This window comes from Lagopus muta, chromosome 5, assembly GCF_023343835.1.
Source record: "Lagopus muta isolate bLagMut1 chromosome 5, bLagMut1 primary, whole genome shotgun sequence".
In the NCBI taxonomy this organism is placed as follows: Eukaryota; Metazoa; Chordata; class Aves; order Galliformes; family Phasianidae; genus Lagopus; species Lagopus muta.
The window spans coordinates 37,566,511-37,591,477 of NC_064437.1; positions in this window are offsets into that span (position 1 = coordinate 37,566,511).

The following is a 24,967-nucleotide window of genomic DNA, read 5'->3' on the forward strand; positions in this document are numbered from 1 at the left end:
ATTACATCTATCTGTGCGTCTTACAGAAATTATAAAAATATATTTTGCTACAAGAACAGCTACATGTCTAGCAACCGAGAGATAAATTGCTTGTGGTTCACTTCATACAGTTCCATGTTTTCTTCATTACAATTGAAAATCTTGTGTTTGTTCATTGAGGTTAAAAATGGTGGTGGAAAGGGTAAAGACAAGAGCTCAACCTCTCACTTTTTATTGAGGAGCAGCTGTAAGGCATTATTAATCAAACAGTAAAACTCAAAGTTGCTGCCAAAATCTAGTAGGGAAACTCATGCTTGTAGATAGAGTACATATACTTTATAATCCCAATGTTTCATCCATTTTATCAAAGTTTTGTCATTTTGCTCCTTTGACTCATACAAAAAAAAAAAAAAAACTCTTGATAACAAACATAAGAGAAACATTACCCTGGCTTAATCAAACTGGAAACTATTTATAGAAAACTATTTATAGAAAATAAATTCTTGTTTGAGCTCAATTGCTTTTACACTGCACAATTAGATCATTATCGAAATTGAAAATTAGGAACATGGATGCATTAAGCAACTTCTCCCACAGTCAAAACACAAGTTTTATCACTTTAATAAATTCAGATAGCTTTACTTGGACTTCCACTTCTATATGATTTGTAGAACATTGTGGGGTTTTTGTTTGTTTGTTTGTTTTTGTTTTTTAAATGGTATTCAAGCACATTTCCATTTCCATAGGTTAGAAAATGCCAACTTAGATGTAGCTAAAGCACTACTCTGCTGATCTGACAAAAAGAACCATCCATAATTAGGACCACTTTACTGTTCTTTCCTTCATCAGATAGAGACTATTTGACCCAAACAACTCTTACCTGTCAATTGAAAGTATTTCCTGTATTTGGATGTCAGTGCTTTTAATGTGAACAGGATTCACAGTATTTTCCTTACCTACAATTATGGCATTATAAATCTTTTTTGAAGGAACACTATCATCTGTCAACATTAGAAGGGAAAAGGAAGACAGAGAGATTGACAACAAGGTAAAGCAGGGAGAAAAAGGATGATGATCTGTACAGCACAAAGAGCCAAAGACAACTGCATACTAATTAATAGTGCTACACCTATAATTTCATCCTGGCAAGACGCCTCTCTAATTTGCTTTGATCTCTACTTCCATACTTACTATGTTGCTTATTATTTCTTCTGTACTTCAAAATTCATAATCTGTACTGCAAGAGGTACCTCTGGAAGAAGAAGGTAGATAGCAAAGCTCTTATACTAATGCAGTGACGGACCCAGAAGCAACAGCCAGTTTGGGTTGCTGACTACCTGCCAATAGGAGATCAGAAAATTCATTCTGCTCTCCAGGATAGCTTGTTTCCCTCGGACATATAAGCAAAGACAGAGTGGCATCATGCTTCAGAAAGCCACCAATACAGATGATCAGGGAGCAAATTAAAGAATTCTTCACAAACCGTATCAGACTACAGCACAAAGCTTTACTTCCTAAATCTCTGAAGTTCAAGGTCCTTCCACAGCTCTTAGAAAGGCAGAGCAGTCTGAGTTAGAAGATAAAAAGTCTGGAGTCACAGGAGCCTGCCTGGTTTTTATGCCACAAACAGAGCCAAAAAGGCAGAAAAGGAAGTATCTGCGGTTTTCGTTCTCTCCTGCTTGGGGCAGAATTTATTCGGCTCTTCCAAAGAAGCTGAGGTCAGTCCAAGAAGAAACACAGTATCAATGTACTTAGCTCATCCATTCACTAAGTCCCTTCTTGTAATTCTGCAGGAGACCACTAACTGCTACTCCCACTGATAGTGACTGATAGCTATATAAACACAAACATCTCTTCACGTCCTTCAGTCATCATCCTTCTTTTATTCAGGGTCCTCTGTAACTGCCAAGCAAGTGCAGCCAGAAAAAAGAAATACAAGGTTTAGGAGAAAAAAAAGGATTAAGGGTCTCTCTAGCAACTTTGTGCTATTTTTTTTTCCCAATAAAATACAAGTCACATATCTGATTCCTCACAAATCAACTGATTAGACAGACTTTACATTTAGAAATTCAATTCTTCACCTCCCCCCAGCCCTTCAGTTAGTAAGATTTGAACTGGGACAAAGTGCCTGGAACTTCCTATCCTGCAACAGCATTCCCTTCCCCTTCCTCTTGGAGATGAGTACTTTAGTGCACCTCAGAAATGTTTTCTGATAAAAGCATTGTGAAAACTGAGACTGAGCTTGATGAATCACCGTTTTTCCACTCAGTATTTCTTAACCGCATCTACATCCAACATTTGAATTTTCTAGTGCAGGGATTGCTGTTTTTATCATTTAAATGAGGCCCCAACTGTAAGTACAAAGCACATAAATAACAGTAGATTGGAGAATGTCATGAACAGATTTGTTTGTTTTGTTTTTGTGTTGTTTTTTTTTTAAAGACTCTCTTATATGTGAATGATGAAGAGGGCTGAATTTCATTCATTTCCTCTTTATTTCTCTCAAGATTACAATGCACTTTACAATTGGCAGCCAGCAACAGCAGGACAAATTTGTTTTGTGACTGCACTCTTCAGAAATGTGCTGAAGTGAGTGGAAAAACATAATGAATAAAAAACAAAAGTTTCCCCAAAAGATAAATAGGAGGAAACTTCACTGCTTGCTATTTCTTTTAAATTATTATTTTTTAAAATTTATTTTTAAACCAGCTTGTTTTTCCTGGAACACTGACTGATATTTCCAGTCTTAAAAAAATATTTCTCCCCCTACTAATTGCCTTAATTTTTTCTTTCAAGATTCATCATACACTCATCACTTCATTTATCCGTGCCAGCAATACAGAACACTGTACTGATGCTATTTTTCTGCTCTTGACTTCCACACCACCTACACTCCTGACTGCAAAAGGTGCCCTGAGAAGAGACTGCAGGTTGCAAAAGGAAGTGAAGTTTCACTTCATCAATTTCTTGTGATATCAATAGGACTCGGCATTATTCAGCACGTTGTTATGCATACTCACACACAGATAAGCTTTTCATCTACAGTCTGCCCAGAGCTCAGCTGAGTTTGTACACAGGGGCTGCAGAGAGCACTGGGCTCCAATCAGCGTGACCCTTGAATGCTTTAAAACCTATCAGCTCGACACCAGCTTGCAGACCAGGACTGTGTCCCAGCTCAGGGTAGGTTTCTGCTTGCTTACTAGGAGGTTTCCTGCATGATTGCTGTGAAAAGTTACTGTTCTTGAGTTCATGCCTTCCCTCAAAGACTAAGTATTATCTCCCCTTCCAAATATGTTCTGCACTTCTGAAGCACAACCAAAACATGACAGGCAACTATGACACTGTACTGACCTTGAAATATCAGGCAAGTTAAAATCAAAACTCAAAATATCACAAGCCTGACGATTTAAAGGACACTTAAAGGGTGATGTTATTTCTGTGTGGAGATAAACATACTAGCTCCCAGAGAACATCATCAATCTGAACTTTTGATGGGGAGCATGGATTAGAGGATGTGAATCACGTTCTTAGTGACACATAGCCAATGAGCAGTCAGAGCATTTAATCGAAGACATGAGCCGCCTGGTCTTGTTTGCATCCTATCAGTGAGTAATAATCTATACCTTCAATACACACCTCCTACTGCACCACATACTTCACATAATCCTCGTGGCTATTGCAGTCTTTAAACACGTCCCCTGCACTAAATAACCACAGCTGATTTCCCTCAGATGTAATGGGAAGCTCAGAAGCAACCAAAGCTTTTGTTGCTGGAATCTTGACACTGGTGCTGTAGAAAAAATGGCATGATACCAATAACTTATGTATGACAACATTTATTTATCTGTATTTATGTATTCATTTTTGAACTTAGTGCAATAGTGCCAACGACAAAATGGTAATGAATTCTAGTTTATTGAGTGTTTGCACCACACAGCCCAACCTTCTAGCAGTATAACTAGCCCTTAAAGAGTGGTTTCTGAAAATGATGTTGAATAATTTATTTTCCTACCTGTTATTTTATCAGCTGCAAATAGACTGTAACAGGTGTATTGTTTTCTTTTCCTTCTGACCAGTACTGTTCATTCACTGATGTATTCATGCCCTCATCAATGATTTCAGCAAATATGAGCACATCCCTCCCTCCTTTCTGCTTTCTGTATTGCTCATGTACCATTCACAGTCACATACTAATTCACTAGTCCTAATTTTAACTGACAGAATACAGCAATATTTCCCACCATGTTTACTATTACTATATATACATATTACTATTACTTATCTGACCCTCAAGAGCTAAAGAGTTGAAGATGGAGCAGATGTTCACAGGAAGAGAAAGAAGCCTTGACACTTCAAGACTAAATGTCAATACATACCTCTGGACTCAGGCATTTTCTCCTAGCCCGATTCTTTCATATATGTCTAGCACTGATGATTTTTCATCTTTCTCTGAAGTTCCCAGTAGCACCTTCTTCTCTTTCTTATCAAGCTGCCAGACAATATACCTAATGTGTGGTTTCCACCCTTTAGTTTTAGAAAGCCCACACAAATTTGAATTTAACATCAAAAGCATCATGTTGCTCTTAGACTGTCCCATCACCACTGCAGTTTGGCAGATATGTGAAAATAATTAGACAGAAAATATCAATTCACCAGGGAATCCGTGTGTTGTGGCAACTCACATAAATAAGACTATGGGAACCTGAATACATAAGTTGTCCTCGTCAGCAGAGGGATTACTGTAGATTTGTCACAGTTTTTGGACCTGGCAGAAAGATGAAGCAAACCAGAGGTGACTGATTCAATATCACAATGCCCAACTCCAAGTCATCTATAGCAATGCCTTAGTCCAAACTTTCATTTCTTCTTCCCTCTCAGAACAAGAGGTATGATGCATGAAATACGTTTAATCCAGAGATTCCTCTACTTTGGGTTTTTTTTTTTTTTTCCTTTTTGTGGCAGAGAAGTAGTTAAAGCTTTTTATCTTCATAGCTTATATCTTTAGGACGCTCACGTATCAAAAAATCATTAATGTCTTGAAGGAAAAAAAAAAAAAAAAAAAAGCATGCTGCAGGATTAAAAACAGCACCAAAAACAGCTTTCCTTTTCCATGCTTTCTTTTCTTCTCCAGTGGCCAATATATACAGCTCCTTTTATTTACTACTGCACACAGAAGATCAGTTCTGCATATTATTCTCCCATTTAGTATAAAGGTAATAGATTTATATTTCATTATATTCAAGCTGTCTAGCTCTACAGAAGATAATTTTTGCTAAATTCTATTATCTCCACAATTTAATGATTTTTAAGGAAAAAAAATAAAGTTAAGAAGAGATAGAGTTATTTTTCCCTTAAGAAAGCAACAGAATAAAGAATAGAGCCTCCTCTTCAGGCCCCAGCTTGAGTCAACTAATCCAGACCTATTCTGGTATTTTCAGTATCTGGAAATCAGCACTAATTACAGCCACTTTCCTCCTCAGAACTACAGTACAGAGAAAAGAATGGGAGAGGTGCAGACCAATACAGAAGCTATTTAAGAGTAGCAGACAGGATTAGTGTTGTTCTGAAGGTATTCATGCAACAGGCATTGCAAATATCCACCTGTTTCAATAAGAGGGTGTTGATGCAGAACAGACAAGCAAATCTATGCTGAGTAAAGTTAAATCCTGAACTGTTACAAGATGTTAGGTGTGTTTGTATTTGCTACTATCATTAGGAGCAAGATTATTTCACTAAATAATGCTAATGCATTCAGGTGTGTACTGTACAAACACCTCTGTGTACAATGTAAATCCTATCCTAAAAAACCATGGGCTTCCAGCAAATATTCGGTAAGAAAAGGCTTCCCCCTTCTTGCACCCTAATATCTTTGGAAATGTGGGTCACTACTGTTTTTTGTGGAAATAAATTGAACCTTTAAGAACAGATTGATGACTAGAGCCAACTAGAATACCATCCAGCTACAGAAAACTGGTTCAAGTTGGGATCATACAGGAATTTCATAAATTTTTGAAAGTCCACAATAATTGAATCTGCTTCTAGTTGATTTCTAGAGATCACCTGGTCACAGTCTGCACTGATGCAATAGGCTGGAATTTCCCTTTTGCCGCTCCTTTCTATTGTAAGCACAGAGACCTCCAGCCATACAAATTGCTCACCTCACAACTCAGAATCAATGTTTGGCTGAAAATGAAAAAAAAATTGCTTCCATTTGAGCATGGTAATTCACCAAACTTCCTGTTAGCGTTAATAAGTCAAGCCATGAAGTTTTATATAATGCTACATCACAACTGTGCTGTCGTTCAATTAACAGTAACTTATTAATATTATCTAAATATTCAAATCTAGTTGATGTCAGCTAAATCCTACTGTATACATTCAGGTAACAAATACATATTAAATCACACTCTAAATTTTAGTATGATTCTGCAAATATCAGTTGGCATTATTTTCACAGCATTCAAACCATGGAGTCTGATTGTACTTCATTTCTTTCAAATGATTTACATAAAGCTCTTAAAAAAACCCTGAAATTAAAAAAATACATTTGTGATCGAACAGTCTCATGATGCTCCTCAGCAGCTATAAACCTAGCTCAGTATTTTCCTATAGTTAATACCCAGGTACCTCCAAACCTAATTATAGGAAGAATATCATCAGCTGTATTTCTGGAATATATGCCAGTACACAATCAATTGCATATGCATTTCTTGGACTCCACTTCCATTGTATAATTATTGCAAGAATTCAATAAATGTTTCAATACAGACATATTACCTTCAAAGATAAAGCAAATACACGAAATTATCCAATTCCATGCTTTTAAAAATCTGTGACAAGTTTTGAAATTGCAGCACTTAACAGAACTAGAAAAAAGGAAGCAATTAACTTTTATCTCCATGAGTAGAGTGCAGAAGGGTATGTCAGATTTCAGAGAGATTTTTTGTTTGGTTGGTTTGGGGATTTTTTTTTTGTTTATTTTCTTTACAGGCAAGTCTTCAAATGCCTGACAAGCTTTCAGACAGCTCCTCTGCTCTTACCTAAAGGATTTGTACTGGTAACTCAGGGCTTCACTGCTCACTGCAGTAAGACCATGACTTTGACAAGATATTAAAAAAAAATAATAATAAAAAATAAAAAGTTTCACCACTAAGCATCTTCTGGATATTGCGTTCCACAACAGAGATTAGTTACTCCATTGAGTTAAGACAGAGCTTTAAGACAGTTAGTGAGTTGGATTGTGCTGTAGGAGTGTTGCACTACCTGATCCCAGCTAGCCAAGGGGCTCTCTCTGGAAAATATTTACAATAGCTTTCTGAAACACCATGCTTGAAAGATGGCCATAACAACAAGCATACGTAGCCTCAAGCTCATCCCATATGAAGCCTTGTTTCAGCAAGTGCTGTCGATGTTCTGCCATATTCAAAGCACAATCATAATAACATGTACTACTTGCAGCAGCCTAGAATTCTTCATAAGCAGTTGTATTAATCACAGATGCAGTTACCTCAGGTGTTGTTACATTGCACATTTCAGTGATTGCACTCACTTGTATATGTCACATGTTCCTTGCACTTCAACACCAAAGGCACTTGATTCCATTATCTGCCATAACCACGTGCAGCTTTGCAGAAATCCTCAGAAGATCTCCTTGTGGCTTTATGAACAAGAAGGTACATTATCTCATCCCAAAGAAGTGGACCTGCAAATTGCTTTCTTTTCAGACACCTGGAAATACTAGAATGATACTCTGCCTGCAACAACATCTAAATAACATCCCAGCCAACCTCTGCCTTCAAGAGGCTGTTTGCAGCTTGTTGAATGAAGTACAAGATGACACCTGCAGGATAACACAATATTTAGTGCTCATATTGGGATCTTCATGTTTCCTTCTGTGAAAAAAAAGGATGAAAACCCAACACGCCACCAATACTCCTCAGCCCTTTTAAAGCATACCAACTGCTTTGATAAGAGATTAAGAATGTCAGTTAACTCATGCTTGTCCTCACTTTCCAACTGTGAAAAGTTTACATGGGCATTTAGTCAGGAGTCTACCAGAAGGACTACCATGAACACTCTGAATATAAGGAGAATAATAGAAAAATCAAATACAAACAGAATTAGGAATCACTGTCCTTTATTTTTACTGCAGGCAATGGGAGAGACAGCAGAAACCTATTTCACTTTATTTTTTTAAACAGTGATTTCATCTCAGCATCCTTTTATGTCCTTCCCTCAGTCACTCAGTAAGAACAATGTGGACTTGCAGAATTAAAAATAGTTTCAAGTAGCAAACTCATAATTACCTGCCCCTCATTTTCTACAGTATTCTTCTTTACAGAAAAGAATAACAGCAGAGAAACAAAACAGCAGGCTCTATTCAATGGGAAGCTTTCGCAGGAACAACTGGACATTTTACAGAATATCATATTGGTTCCCTCTCAAATGTAAGGGACATGAAACAAGGAGCACATGACAGTACATAGTCCACGGACTGAACAGCTGAGCAGGCTGAGGTCAAAAGGACATGAATGCATTGCAGATTTCAGGGTGTCCAGCAGCCCTTCTCCTTAAGGAAGAGGGTAAACGGACTTGGCAGCATCAAGGGTGCAGGCTGCTGGGAGAGAGACCCCAGGAAGCTGGCTTTTCCCAAGAGGGGAACTGATACAAGCCCCTGAGTCATCTGCACAACAGAGCAGTTTGTCTAGATATTTCTGGTCTTTCCTCCCAGAAACAAGCACGACATCCTGTGTACCTTACAAACTAGAGAAATTATCAGGTAGAAAATTGAAGAACAAAAAATATATATATAATCAATGAGAAGATGTAGGAAGAAAATGGGATTAACCTACTGCATACAAGAATGCTCCCGAAACAAGCTGTGACATGCTCCTCATCGTGCTGTAAGGCAGTGCTCCTCACTGTAGAGGTGCAAGAAACTGCTAGTGAGGCACAGAGTCAAAGCTCAGAGAGATATGAACCAGCCACCAGCTGGGCCACAGTTTAATCTGGCGAAGATGCACCCTTTCAAGCTTGGAGAGCCTTGCTACAAAAGTACAAAAATGTCCAGCAAGAGTCATCCAGTATTTTTACTTTGTTAAGTTTAAGGCCTGTGTTATCAGCTGGTGATATCCCAGAGGTGCATTGAACTGCTGCAAACCACGCATGGAGGAGACCCCTGATTTCCAGACTAAAGTTACATGGGCTTCTACCAGGATGGCAAAGTTGTCTCTAATATTTCATGTTCTCTAAGACAAAAATATGAAAGAAAAACAATCTTCTGCTAACTTCAGGAAATAATATCACCTCTTTCTGAAGAAGCTAAAGATTTGTTTTTAGTCAAGAGGTCTGCAGCTAGCTAGAGAGCAGAAACATTAGATGAATAAATCATTATCCAGTAGAAAACCTGCTTATGGAAATTAGAAAGTTTTATAGAAACTTTTATGACAGCAGATTTGCACTTCAACAGAAGCATCCTGACTCTGATTTGGGTAATCTGTATTTATTACCGTTTCTTATATTTGCCATTTAAATGAAACAACTGTTCTAGCCATTTCTTTATGATGGAAAGTCTTCAGAAGCCCTTCCCATAAGGCCGTGCTTCTACTGTATCCAACATAAGCTTAATGTACACTGCAAGGGTAGGTGAAAATTTCTTAATAACCAGGTCAAGAAAATTGCTTGTTCTAGTGGTATGTAAAAGGGGCATCTTCATCCTGGGGAGAATTTGATGGCAGAGAAAGCTCTTTAATACTGCAAACTACTACAGGATAGGGCTGAAATAATTTATCCTGAATCTGGGCATATTCAGACAATAAATAAGAAGGGTATGTAGTGATAAGAGGCGTCAATGGTTTATAAAGGGTTCTCCATTGCTGATCACTTTAAAATTATGACTGTGTAGGCTTAAACACAATACCTTACTTTAGTCAAGCAAAGAGGTTGGATTTAAAAGCACGTCTATGGCACACATTTGCAAGAAAGGCCACACTACATAATCACAGGTCATTTCCAGGTCACTTATGACCTTAATACTTACAAATCTATGACATATTTTTCACCTTAATTCTAAGACAAGGTCAGAAAAGTTACAGACTAAATTAGCTCTTTTACATGCAGTCACATGGCCATATGTTCCTGGGTTTTTCATGCCAAAAAAATTCAGACATTTGCTTAGAAATCTGCTTTCAAACTGTACATATCAGCTAAATTAGCCCACTTGCTGTTTGTGCTCATTCTAGTTAACAAAGAACACTCCACACACACACACAAAAGCTGTTCATGACTTTCCTGATCTGAAAATAAGTGGAAAATATGTCAAAAATAACAAGCCTAGGAAAACTGCAGCATAATTCTGACCTGGAGAAGAAGATGGTTACATGTGTCATCATCTGCTTATTCACCGTTCCTGATGTAAAAATGCAGGGATTAACTCTTTATAAAGGGAAATTTGGAAGAAGAGCACTGTGGATGTCTATATACCACAGTGAAATATAATTCCCAAGTGCAAATATGCCATAACGTAAATCTCTTAATTTAACAACAGGTAAAGGCTTGTATTTTACAGTCAGGTAGAAAACTCACAAAAGAAAAATCTACTAAGAACTTTTAAAATTTAAGTCAAGATTTCACAAATTGTTGGAGTCCAGGTTATTTTCCGTGGATGGCAGCATTGTAAGTTTGCTCTGTTCTTACAACTATTTTAATACTGGTGATACTTGTTTGCTTTTGAGTAAAAGAATACTGAGCTAGCTGGACCTTTAGTTTGACTCCACTTTCTTCTGTTCTTAGGCAAGGGATATTAATCTGCATTAATGCAGGCATAAACATGTATCTTACTGCATCATTGCTCCATCCTTCCCAGCTTTTGCAAATATTTTTCTGCAGCTATTTATGTAAACTGTTGAGTTTTTTTTTTTTATAATTGATTTGGTTATTTTTCCACTTTCTTAGTTAGTATCATGTAGAGCATCTCAAGACCTGCTATAGAACATAGACACATTGTATCTATGAGGAAGAAGCAAGGCAAAAGTTACAAGGCTAAAATTAAAAATGGAGCATATTGCTACTCCAGAGTTGTGTCTGCACGTTTGTATCACAACTAAAATTCCTTTGGATTATGGTGACTCCAGGATATTTTGATTCTACTATTGCAGTGCAACATCTATCAGCCCATATACTGTAGAATGTTGTTTTCTGTATGTGTTCCCAGAGGTATTTGGCAACTGTACTTTTGTGTTCATTAGTAGGATGTTTACCTTTAAGTCAGAAACCTTTGTAGTATAAACATTCATAAGTAAGCAGTGACTTAACTTAGAACAGCAAAAGAAAACAAAAAAATATAAACTTTTTTCAAGCAGTCAAAATGCAGCAGCATACCAAAAACTAACAAACTTGATTTTGAAAACAAATTTCTTCTATGGCTTTAATTTACAGAAATTAAGAAGAGGTACCTTGTTTGAGCTGAAATCAGTAGATCTCTGGTTGACTCTTGCATACTTAGCTGTCTTTTCACAGAAACAAAAAAAGGCAATTTTTAAAAAGTATTTCCCCAGGTTATAGCAAAGTGCTTTCTTAACTAACGTTAGAAATCGTACTAATTATTTGCCACAGTTATTGCAGCTTTAAGAACATTGATAGCTGTACTTAAAGCTGTAGCAGTTATAAAAATAAACATGAAAATACATTATGTGGTGGGTAACTGTATGAAGAGGAAGGAAACGAAAAAAGCTTACATGATGCTTCTGAAACAACACAAGTATGCATCGTCCTACCTTTCTGCCCGGAAGAATTAGAGAACAGGGATATGCTATAATATTAGCTGGAGAATGAGAACCCTGTATTCAAATATAGTATTTTGATTGTGTTAACAGAAGCAGGAGCAAATCCAGGCAGATGCAGAGCCCGAAACAAAACTATGTACTGTAGGGTATCCAAAGCTCTTTAAAAATTAATCTTTTCTCCTCTGAAATTACTTACTATCCCAAAAGGTCGATAACAACCTGAATATTATCATTACTACTAGCTTTGATGAAACCAGATTTTTTCTCTAATTAACAGTAGTAAGCTCTAGTTGAAACAGTTTACAAAGGTATGAACCAAAAGCACCTCTAATCATTTTAATTTTATGGTGAGATAACACACTGATTATTCAAAAGGAGTTCACCTCTTCTCTATATTCACAGCTGAAAATAATTGAAGCTGGACTCACTAAAGGTGATGAAAGGAAAAGTTATTGAAACGCAAAAGAGAAAAAATTGATAAATTACAAATCCAAATGTGATTTTAGCTGTAGTTTGCAAAGAGAAGCAATGGATTAGATCAGTACTTTCCTTACATTCTTAACCATTTGCTGCTGCAGAATACCAGAAAAGGTACTCTAGATGTTTCTGGATGACTTCTTCCACATATCCACTTTAGTCAAACCCTAAAGAAGGATACACATGCTATATCTTCTTAAACGTTCTCATGACCCAACTGCAGGTCTTACCACATCTGACTGTTAAATATGGAAAATATCTGTGCTTCTGCAAAACACTGACAGCATCTCATGCAAACGCACACACACCCACTATTAATGGATGCCTATGAATGTGAGAAGGGAGATGGGCCTCAGAAGAAATGAGCTGGAACAGAATGACACTGAAAAAGGAAACAGCACTTTTTCTTGCCCCTACTGGCTGCTTCCAGAGCTCTGACTGATCCCACACCACTAACGTATCTAGATTTGGAAGAAAAGATGATAACCCTCACTACCTTAGCGTGATCTGGTTAGAAAACCAAGATCTGAAAAGATTAGCATCCAAGGCAAGGGAAAATACTGATTAAAATCCTCATCCGGAGTGACGTAGCCTTAGGGCAATGCAAATACTTCTCAGTGGAAAGTAAAGCTATCTAGAGTTGAGATGCTTTTTCATTTGTATTTAAAATATGATCACTATATTGAAAAAAAGCATGCTTCTGCATGGCAGTCTTCTCAGAAGGGGGAAAAGCAGCTGCATCTTAAGTAGGAAGGCAAACAAATCCAAATTCCCTCCCAACTAGTATTTGAACGTAAACCAGTTCTGAAATCTCCTGTTGAAGGAGACAAAAGGTGCAAGCCCTGCACTGCACGAATTGGTCACAAGTGCCTGTACCATCAGCAAGAGACCTCAGAAATAAACAGCAGCCTTCTGTAAGGCAGTTCCATAATAGCCAATGGCATAGGATAGTTCTGGCAAACCAAACTTGGGGGGAGGCTGGGAGGCAATCTCCACAAGCAGGAATAAATTTTCCCTACGACTTTCTTGTAATTTCCCTATGAACAATTCATATTATTCTTGTCAACTTGTAAAAGCTGTTGAAATCAATCTGCTGCTTTGGACAGAATACTGTCAGAGCTGGCTTCTCTTGCTTCTCCAGAAGGCAGTCAATCCCTGCATCCCTTCATGCATTCCCCTAACAAGTCCTGATACCCACTGAGCTGCTTTATGCACAGACACAGCTAATAATTTCACTTCAGCTTCAGAACATACAACTTTTTTTCTGAGATCAGAGTTATGTTATTAGAGAATTGAGGCATCAGTTTGCTTTTGGAATTCCAGCAGACTGCCACAAATGTCTATGAAACAGCTGAATCTACAACACCAACATTCTAGAAGATAAAAGAGAACGAGCTTATGAAGAGGCAGATCCCTTAAGATTAACTTGATTGCATTACTGTTTTTTGACAAAACAACAAAATTAGTAGGTGTAGGCCCTTAGCAGATTTAAAATATATGACTTTTAGGGATTTGAAACTGTGCTGCTTAACATTTAATTCTTATCAGGATAGAGATCAAGTCTATCCTACAGAGTGAAAGACGGCTTAAGAAGTGCAAACAAAAGAAAAAAAAATAAAATAACAAGTATATGAGGCTTCAAGGTATCACTGCTAGTCCTTTTCAATATTTCCAATAATAACCAGCAAGATAATAAACAGCGTGGTAATGAAGTCTCCAGATTAGAGGGATCAGAAACATGAGCCGATGTTACCAGCAAAATGCAATTTGGAAAATCATAGGCTGAGACACCTGGGACAAAATAATTCAAAGATCTTTAGTAGTAAGGGAAACTGGAACTTGATCAAGTAAGAAAGCAGCATGCACACAGATTTATATTCATTCAAACACAGACATATTTGCATACTACATACATATAGCTTGGGGCCAGATATAGACAGAAGTTTTCTAATTGTCTACAGTTGACAGAAGAACAGGGACATCTTCAAGAAGGCATTTGGAAACTCCTTAAGACTGATTTTGGTCTTTAAAGAAAACCATTGTGTATATAAAAGTTAGTTCACTTAGAAGATCGAGAGGGAGTTGTGTAACGCAATCATCTCCATAACACAAACCAGACATAAAAAGCACTCAGGAGTTTGTGCAGAAGTTCCCCATCCATGTCTGAGCAGAGGGTTAAATTTCCAGGCTGTAGCAATGAAACTTTACGCTAATAACTAAGTACCTTTTGAGTTTTTCAAAATAGATAGCTATAACTCAAAAGGAGCTCAAAGGAAAACAATGAAAAGGACAAAGAACAGACAGAACAGTCTACAAAAGAGAATTAAAGAGAGATGCATGCAGTGATGAAGGCCACAAGTAACTCAAAGAAAATAGTGGACTAGCCTTTACACATACAATGAGACAAGCAGTACCAGACCACTCTAAACCAACCATTTCCCAGACTAATTAAGGCATAGAAAACTCACTTTAAATATACTTCTCAGTAAGATATTCTTGACTACAAAATACTTCCTCACTGAAGCCACAGACTTTTCAGAGATAAATCAGCCAATCCACAGTGAAAATGTAAGAGAGGAGAGCTGTCACCTGCACTTTGATTGATTTCAAAGATCTGTCCATTCAGAAATTAATTTCTGCAAAAACGCCTATTTACTTATTGACCAGCAAGTCTAAGAAAAATATTTGGCTGCCTAATGAAATAGCTTCTCTCTTTAGCCCTTTCAAATACACATTAGTCCTGTTAATGTTCATAGATAACGAAAAGGATCAGTAAAAGACAATCTAATCCTAAATGCGAAGTCAGAAACTGAGATACGCAAGAATTTTCCTCGTGAATTCTAAATAACGTCAATAGTTACCCAAGATAAACACAGAGCAGTATTTCTAATATTGCACTGCCTGAAATACCGGCAGATTTTTCTTTCATGAGGTTCAGTTTTAACTCCTCCTGCCTTCTTGCTCTTCTGTTCACCTGTTCTAAGCTGAAAAGGTCAATGGAGAGGAATTGCTAGTAATCAAATGGCAATCCCACTGACTTCAGCTCAGTGACACACTGCCATGGTGACAGAGGTAATTCAATCCTATCGCCTAAGACATTGCATAGCGAAGTCTAACAAACAAAGCTTACATAGGAGAACAAATCTGAAACCAAAACAAGTCTGCTAGCTTTGCGGTTACCTGCCTGCATCTCTCCTTTCAGGTCAGCAAAATTACACGGAGCAATAGTTGGGTTTGTAAACTGTGTGCCAGCATTGTAGTAATGCAACCACGGGAAGCAGCTATTCATTGTAATTCTACTACTTGGACTTCTATAATCTCCTGATTTGTAAAAAACCACAGAAGCAACATTATTACAAGAGCATTTAAAGTTAAATAAAAAAAAAAAAAGCACTTAACAGTACATTTTCAGCACGTTGTAATTATTTCTTTCTTCTTCTGACAAATATTGAAAAGTAATTAGAAAAAAAAGCAACAAAGATCAATTAAAGATACATGGTAGAATATTTACAGAATCACAGGGGTGAGAGCCACATGGAGAGTTAGTTCCAAACACAGGATTTGAGCATCTGAAGTAGGTCTTATCCAGGAATTGAAGTAGGTCTTATCCAGGAATTAGGCCTGTAAGACTAAATCTAATACACCAGAGTGCCTCTCACAAGAGAGCCATGCCAGCCCCAGCACAGAAGCCTGAATATTTTTTCCTTGCAGACAGCTGAGATCTGTTCCCTACTAATGAGCTGCAAAGGGACCTGAGTTAAGGGCTCATAATCAATAGCACTGGAGTGGAACTGGCCTTACGTATCTACTAGTTTTAAACCACATCAACTTAAGCATTTTAGTTTGCACACTTCATAAGTGCACTTTTTATTTCAATTTAAATTGCTTCAGTAATCAGTCACAAACCCAGAGCACAGCAGCATCCCATCTTTCCCTTCAAGAAAGGAAAGTGAGTAGGACTTGCAGCCCCATGGCTTGTCCCCTGCAACCAAGTGATTTATTTCACCAAGAAAGAGAACAGATAAGAACAGGTGATCTATTGCAAACTGCTTTGTCATCACTGCCCTCTGAGATGCCCTGAGCCACAACTTGGCATGCCTTGAAGACACGAGGCACAAACAGCCTGTAGAGGATCACCAACTGGTTCTGCCCATCCATCACACAGCAAATGAGATCATCCAAAACCTTAGCTGAAATAGACTTGTCAAAAGAGAAAAGCTGCTGACTAAAGATGCACTAAGCATGGGAGAAAATTGGCTGTTTTGCTTTCCAGCCAGTGCGAATAGTTTGGGAAAGATCTCAGAGGAATAATTTGATATTAGTCTCCAAGTTAAATACAAGCAATACTAAAATGAGAGCTAACAGGTCCAGAGACATTAAGAGATACCTACCACTTGCACACAAGACGTTCTTACTTCTAACTCTAATTCATATCCTGTAAATCCACTCTTTCATGCCGTCAAAAATGAGGTTCCATGGAGAGCAGCATTGACCCATCAGATCCCTTTGGAAATCCCCCTTCACTGAATTCAGATGAAAAGTTATTCTCTCACCATTCTCAGCAATTCCTTCCACTTCAATAGCAGGTGAGGCTCCCCCTCGTACCTTGTTTCACTGTGCAAGAATTAATACAAAGACTAAATTAGATGGGGCTTGGAGCAGAAGAAATTGCAGTAAAACGATGGGCAGGTGCTTGTGTCTTGCCTCACAACAGCTCAGCGCAAGCAGCCCAATAAAGGCTACTCACCAGAGCATTGATATTCTGTCAAAATAATACCTCTAGCACAATAAAAAGTCAAAATCTTCTTATGAATGTGACCTATCTATAAGACCCTGCCCAGGCCCTTTCATAGTTCCTCTCTACACAGAGATTTATGGATGTCATTTTGTGACTATTGATTTACTATAGCCTTTGAATCCCAGTCTGCAATCCTGTTAGCTGTCTCAGAGGCAGTTGAGCTGGTCTCAGGACTGACTGAGTGTGGGGCTTCTAAGAAATCTCCCTGCTATAGGCAAGTACATGACAAAATGGAACTACGAAAGGTGAACACTAAGAAATGGCTTCTCTACCTGTTTGGTGGGGTTTACTCATCACTTATCCCTTGAAAGCTGTTAGTAAAACATCAACTGACCCATATGCTGCTTTTTTTTTTTTTTTTTTTTTTTTTTTTTGTTAAATCTTCTGAACCTTTTGGGGAGGATTGCTTGAACAGTTTCTGTTGTTCTTCATCTCTCTGTCTAGATCCAACCCTCCATGAATTCCAGGAAGTTTCTACCTATCCACAGTAGAACAGAAGGGAAGAAAATAGTTTTTATTAGGAGAATTAATAGGCCAATGATTCAGTGCCTGGGGAAGAGCAGATTCGTGGAACTTCAGAGTCTCAGAAACTTCAGTTCTCCAGGATGGGAACAGATTTGGAATGGATGAATGTAAAAACAATATAATACAAGGAGATAAGAAGTGTTTACTAGGGAGAATCTTGCACAGTGACCTATGGATATATTTTTAAGTATTACTCTCAGAAAACAAACGCAGAGGAACTGACTACAAATGTCCAGTCCAAGATTAGGAAAACAGGCAAAAATAAAAGCTTCCTGCTGAGCTAAGAAAGCACACCCCCTCCTGTGCAAGTTTCTCCTGGCATCTTCCATCCAACTTCATTAATTATCAGCTGAAAGGAGAAGGAAGACAACTCTGTACAGGACATACTTCAATTATTAGAGGCTGTTTCCTCTGAGTTTCCAATTACCAAGGACTCAGCCTTTCTTGCTTTATTTCTTCTGACCTAACTACCTTGTTCTAATTTATAGCTTTGCAGTAGCAACGCTGTAGTTAAATCTGAAATGGCTCTTCCTTTTTTATTCCTTTCATTTGAGTTCATTACTTCAGTTATCATAAAAATGTGCTTTCTGGCAATCTCTTGTCCTCCTCCTCTCCTCTCTACCTCAGCAAAAAATATTTGTCATTCCCCAAGGGCACTGGATGGCTGATCCTGTGCTCTCTTTCATAGCCTGTAGATTTGTCTTCGATGACAGCTTCTGGAGGTAAAAGCCCACAAGGCTACTGCTGTAACACTTGCCTGGGAGAGCATTCAAGCTTTCAGGAAACAAAGAAATTTGCCCTATGTACATGGTAGAAGGAAAGAGCAGGGCCTTAGAACTCTGCCCTGACAACACTTAACTTCTCTGCTTCTATTCTGAGGTTTGTGAGGTCCCCAAAGGATCTGCCCACAAGCTTTAAGAGAGGCACCTGAAGTCAGTGTGCAACAGCAGTGTTAAAAGTCACACAGGCAATAGACTTGGGCTGTACTTGCTGTGCAGACTCTTCAGAGAGCAATGGGGTGGCTTTAGTTTGAAGAGAAAGCAAGACACAAGACAAGCCCACAAGTTCAGTAAGAGCAGACTTCAGGAACCTACATATCTTTGATTGAAGATCATTGAAAGAGAGAAGAGGCAGAGCAAGCTTTGCTTCCATAGAACTGTGTAGTCCTTTAAGAGATTTGAGCAGGTATTATTGAAACTGCATATAGAGGGATACTTGTTTACCCTGTCCCAGCTACAGTCATTGGTAATTTGTCAGTTTTATGACTAGTTTGTATTTCATGTGAATATTCCATGCTATTTTATAGGTATCCCAATACCTTTATCTACCAAGTTCACATTTTCTTACTAACCTAAGATTTTAAAGGGAACCAAAGTCTGCTTTGATTTAAACTATTCATAAAATTCTTCTGCACATTGTGTGCATAAAGTTCTGTAGACTATCCTGTCCAGAAGAGGAAAAAAAAAAAAGCTGCACCAAAACCTGCTCCAAAAAAAAAAAAAGTCCTTGCCCTATTTGTCAATCCTTTTAAAAATAAGTGCCAGCTCTACAAACCTCTCCATTATTATTATTATTATTATTATTATTATTATTTGCTATTGATGGCATTGCTGGTATCATGACAGAAACATAATGTAAAGAAAAAGTGAGTGACAATATTGAGGATCAAATTCCAACAGTGAACAGCTGCTCAGCTAGTGGCAGCCCACAAACCAGTAGGTAAAGCAGCTCTTCTCCCCTTTTGCAGGCTGTATTTTGCTTTCAGCTCTGGGACTAAAAATTACTATTTCTCAGGTCTAGCTGCCCGCAAACAAGAAAAAAAGCTGCTGAGAACTGTTTATCTGCATTATACAGATTTGGAGTTGCCCTCTGATGCATCTGTGCAATGAGCACTGTGTGATAGGATAAGGTCTGACAGACTATTGGGAAACTGCAGCAATCATAGAATAGAAATACTATGGAGGCTTTTCAGTAGGGCTTGGCTCATATGTGCTTCTTCAGAGCACGGGGGAAAAACAACAACATATTCCACTGATTATTTCTGCCCACTCTTCCTCTTTTATTTTCATTTATAACAATTTAGAATCTCATTATTATTGTACAATTGGCTTCTGCTGATTAAAATAGGTCTGATAAGAGGGATTTTAAATTTGCTGACTACCACATCAGTTCAGTGAGTGCTGTGCATAATGGTCATACTATATACAAATCAATAAATAATTACAGCATAATGGAAATGCCTGTTAATGACTTAAATTATAGATTATGTTTTGTGATTCTTACAGGTGTCCTCAGGGCATCTTTTTTTCTTGCTCTTCCTAGGATTTTGAAGGGCAAAAACAAACAAATGCAATGATGCAAATTGCAAAATTTTGCAATTGGTTTTGAAGACCATCCTTTGTCCATCACAGACAATGCAGCCTCAGGCATCTCCACATTAAAAGAAGATACTGCTTCTCTTCAGTTTTACCATAGGGTACAAAACAACTTCAATTAACTCTGTGTCTTGTGGTTGTAAGGATAGAAGTGGACACTGATCTTTCCATCCTCTTTCTCAGAGGAAATATTCTTTGTGCAGGGTTTTGATTAAAAGACATTTCCATCATGGGAAAGACATTGCATGGGAACTTTCATGTCACGGCCTGAACCAGTGATTGAGCACAAGGTGAAGGGGCACAGCCAGCCCTGGGAGCACAGGAGGAAGCAATTCACCTGTGTGACCAGAAGGGGGTAAATCCAGGGTCCAACCCCTCCCCAACCTCATTTAATGACTGGCAGCCAAAAAGGGAGCATCTCTACTTGGAGGTCACCTCCTTTGGAGTGTCTGGTGAGTTCTGATCCTCAGAAAATGGTAAGCTATTCCTTCCTTATTACTGGATTGTGAGTTACCTTTCTTGAGTGATCTGAAACTGACTTAAAGCAAGTATAGCTGCTGCCTCCTATCCTTACAGATAGGAAGTAGAAGAAAAGGATTTCAAAGCATATTTTTAGAGTGCTTTTATAAAAATAACTTCTTTCAAATAAATGAAAGGAAAATAATTTGTTCACTACACTCCAAGGCATGTTTCAAAGTCTCAAACTTGAGAAACACACTAGAGAATCTGCTACTAGCTTCCCTGGTGCCCGCCTGGATATCTGTTGTAATGTTGTAGTGGCATTTCTGAATATCTACAGCACAGTCCTCCACAGTTAAGAGCTGCCTGGCTTTTGTCCTGAAACAGGTTGTAAGAACAGGAAGCAAGAGGAGGAGGAATTGGCCTCAGAAGCCCTTAAGCTGTAGACAAACATCCTTCAAGGAAAAAGTCCAGTTCACATCCCCTAATGAATCTTCCACAAAACACCCTAATTCTAGTGAAAATTGCTATCACTTCTGGCATTTGGAGGGCTCCATCCACTTCATTTACTCCTCCTGGAAGCAGAATTGAGAAAACAAACACTTCTGACTAAAATTTCTGCTAGTGCTGTTGACCAGAGATTTTCTGAGCCTTGAAAGATCTCTCCAAGGAAGCCTGCAGCTCCAGAACAATCTCAAGGTTCTCACTTGTTTGAACTAATGTAGAAATAATGTAGAAAATTAAGAAAAGAAAAAAAGTGTGGGGGAGAATACCCTTCCATCTGTATTCTGTCATGGAAGGGGCCTAATATGTACTACAAAAGGGACTCGGGACCCAACGTGAGAGCCAGAGATTTAAATATCTTCAACCTTGGTTTAGCAGGAAGGGAACACTCTGTGGGCTACAATTAACCAGCCAGCAGCACCAAGGTTTTTGGCAAGTCCTGCCACAGAGATGGCACTGGAGCTACAGGAGTGAACCTTCTCATGCATCACATCAGTCCTTGAGTTGTGCTGTCCAGTATTTTTATTCACTGCTTTCTAAACAGAGATAGTAAGGCTCTCTTGGGGCATGCATTATTTACAGATAGGCGTCCCTACTTCAAATTTGACAGGACTTGCTGTACATGAAGGTTACTTTTATTTCTGCAAGTGCACTGCTGTTCTCTGCTGCTAAATTACCAAGGTAACAAGATGTTCATACTATGTCTCAACTAGTTGTTACAGAGTCTGTTATTCATTCCTGTTGACAGCCTCTGGGCCCTCAGTCTCACTAAGACTCTTGTATTCATCTTCTCTCCTATGCAACTAATTTTGGTGCATTTTAATAGATATCAGAAGGAAACTGAGAAAAATTAAACCACCCATCTACCAAAAGTCTCCACAATGCTTTTTTACTGTGAATCCAAGAACTTTACCCCAGAGTAGTTTTGTATAAGCTGGTTTCCATCCAGCTCCAAAAACAGATTTAGCAACATCCACACTGTTTGGTGGCTAAAGGAACTAGACCTCAGTAAACACATTACTGTAAGACATCATTATACTCCAGAAGAACAAATCTCATGGGTGTAGGGGTTCTTCAGAAAGGAAAACTCTGACAGTGGCAGAGCAGCATTCCTGATGGTTTGGAGAAAGCTCCTAGCTCAGCCCTGGGTTCTGAGTTACAACTCTATCTTTGGCTTCTTACATTCATAAGCCACTCAGAAGCACATACCTCCCATTTTATGACATTTAGGGATTAATTAGAGTCTGATATACCATTGCCTGACACTGAGTGTGCAATGACTTCAGAAGCCTCTGCATCTGAATGCCTTTATAGCTTTTTCTGAAGAAGCTTCACTGGCCTGAACCTATAGATACAAACAGTCAAGCAGGAGAGGGGGAGAGCAGGAGGGTGCCCAGTGCCTCAGGAGCAGCACAGCTGCTACTGGCTGGAAAGCAGCCAGGCTGCAGTCACAGGGATAAGATCCAGCTCTGGACAGAGTTCAGATCAGCCAATAAGAGCTGTAAATAATGACACAGGCTCTCATTTGTATTACAGCCTTAACTACGGCATCAGAGAAGGCCAAAACTTCGGCCTTTAACTTCTTTCACCTTCCATTATTTGTGCCATATTACTCAGAATACCTGCTTGTGCAAATAGCTACCACAGCCACAGAGAAGATGGGAATAAAGGTGGGGATAACATAAGCTTTGCAGCTGTGTGCTGGCCTTGACCCAAGCTGTTACGGGAAGTACTTATAACTCTACTCTTACACATTCACGAACTTCTCATGGTACACTGTGGACTATCATATTTCTCTAAACTTGTTTAATCACAACTAACATTGAAGGAATATTTAAAATACATGTCTTATGGCTTTTTCTAGGAAAAAAATAAATTAAACCTCAACAGAAGTTTTGCAGCCACATCATGCTGAGGAAGAGACTGTATCAGAGGAAGAGACTGTATCAGGTAAATGGAGGGCAGCTTCTAAAGCAGAACAGAATAAAAAATATCTCAGGAGGAAATCCAAGGTGTGTAGGATTAATAAATTTAGACAAACTCCATTCCCTACCCATGTCCACAGACTCACTACTATCATTTTCTCTGCACTGACACATGAGAATTCTCCTTGTAATACCCCACTTCCACAGTGGATATTAGGCCACTGCAGAGAAGAACCACGGGCACAATTCCAGTCTTAAACACCCTCTAATATTGGTAAAATGCAGAGTAATTCAGCATAGGTCAAGAGTCTAGGTATGCAGTAGATATTGTGCTAAATGCCAGCAAGGCAAAGATCTTACCCATGGAATTATCATAGAATCACAGAATTCTATGATTCTATTATTCTAATTATATGTCTAACAGGACCACACTAGGAGACAAGTACTCATTTTCTTAACAGAAATGAACCTGTTAGCATGCAGTCAGCAAATGTACATCCAGACACAATGTATTCAGGTTCAGATTCAAACTTTACCTCAAAAGAGAAAGTTTTTCATACAGCTTCTCCCTTAAAAATGGCTATATTCTAAATAAGGATCAGATCTGAATGTTCAGGAATGTTCTCCTTCCCCTTCAAAGTCAAAGGGTTTTTCAGCTCATTCCCCATATCACCACAAGTGCCACCATATCAGCTAAGTAGCAACTGGATTGCTCTTTGTTCACCAGAAGGCTTCATAAAAGCTGGTTCTGTGGTACTAAGAGAAAAAAGGGGTCCAGTTTTAGTGGATGCCTCTGAAGGGCAATTTCTGGTGGTGTTCTTTGTAAGCTGAGCTCTTAGTTTCTTAAAAGCAGTATTTCTTTGTATTCATAGAAAAGCTGCTATGCATGCATTTTTTTCCTAGAAAGATTGTGGGAGTGCAAGCCATAGATCAAGGTGGATACAGCTCTGCTGGAGACTTTCAGAAGACAAGCTCAATACAGTGATCCGTAATCAGTGAATGAAAACAGTGCAGAAGAACAGCAAGCTGATCTTCTATCCAAGCGTTGTTTGTTGTTGAACCAGATTGTCTGTTCTATTTTTATGGTATGTTTCCAAGAATCTAATTCATTAATTCCTTCAAACGCTTATCTTCAAATAGTTAGAACTGAAAAGATAGCCTTTATGCAATTCATCACCCCTACTCTAAGCCTTTGGGCAAGCTTATTCACAAAGACTGCTCTTTACTGGGTTTGAGACAGCTGAAATAAACACAAGAGGGCCATTCATTATTCAAACGCTCTTCAGATGACAAGTCTCTCCTTTGCTCTGGTTTTGTACAGTAATTTGCTCCTATGCTGGAATATGCGCTACTAAAGGTACAGGACAATGAAAGATTAGACCTGGCCTATTGCTCTTGGATAACAGGATGAGATTTTACTGAAGAGATGTTTCTTACATAATAATCAGAATTTAAATATTCCATGTTAAACATGATCTTAAGTAGCTAATTCCAATGACTTCAGTAGAAATGAAACAACAAGAAGTGCGCTTCAAACTTGTGACAATTGTTTTTTTGCCTGTAAGATGACACAAAACTGCCCCAACTCTCCCTTGTCTTGTTTAATAAACTTATGTGAAAGCAAAGAATTTTCCTTTTAACTAACTTTCAATTCTTTGACATTTTACATTTAATCCGAACACTTCTAACAAGAGAAACGTTCTTTGCTATGACAGCTCATTCAAATACACAATCTGTCCTGATACATCATCACCACACATTTTATTACTTAATTTACTCCTTTGCTATTAAGGTATGGCTGCTTCTGTTAAACAGAAGGAACACAGATACAGAATTGTGTGTGATCTAAGCATCACAAAAGTCAATAATACAGCCTGTAGTGCAACACACTTTGAAAGGTGCGGCTTGGCTTTTCCTTCTGTTCTCAGCTCTTGGTTTCCCTCTTGCATTACACTAGAAGCTTTTGTCTTGTGAACTGCTCAGGAAACGGACACACTGGATGTTCTGGGTTGCACATATCTGAGCTGGAGTGAGAAGGTCTTGTCCATCCTGATGAGAATGGGACATAAGCTTATTTTGCCATAACACACCCCCCGAAGTACTGCCTGAGAAATGGTGGATTTTTAATGCCACCACATCACC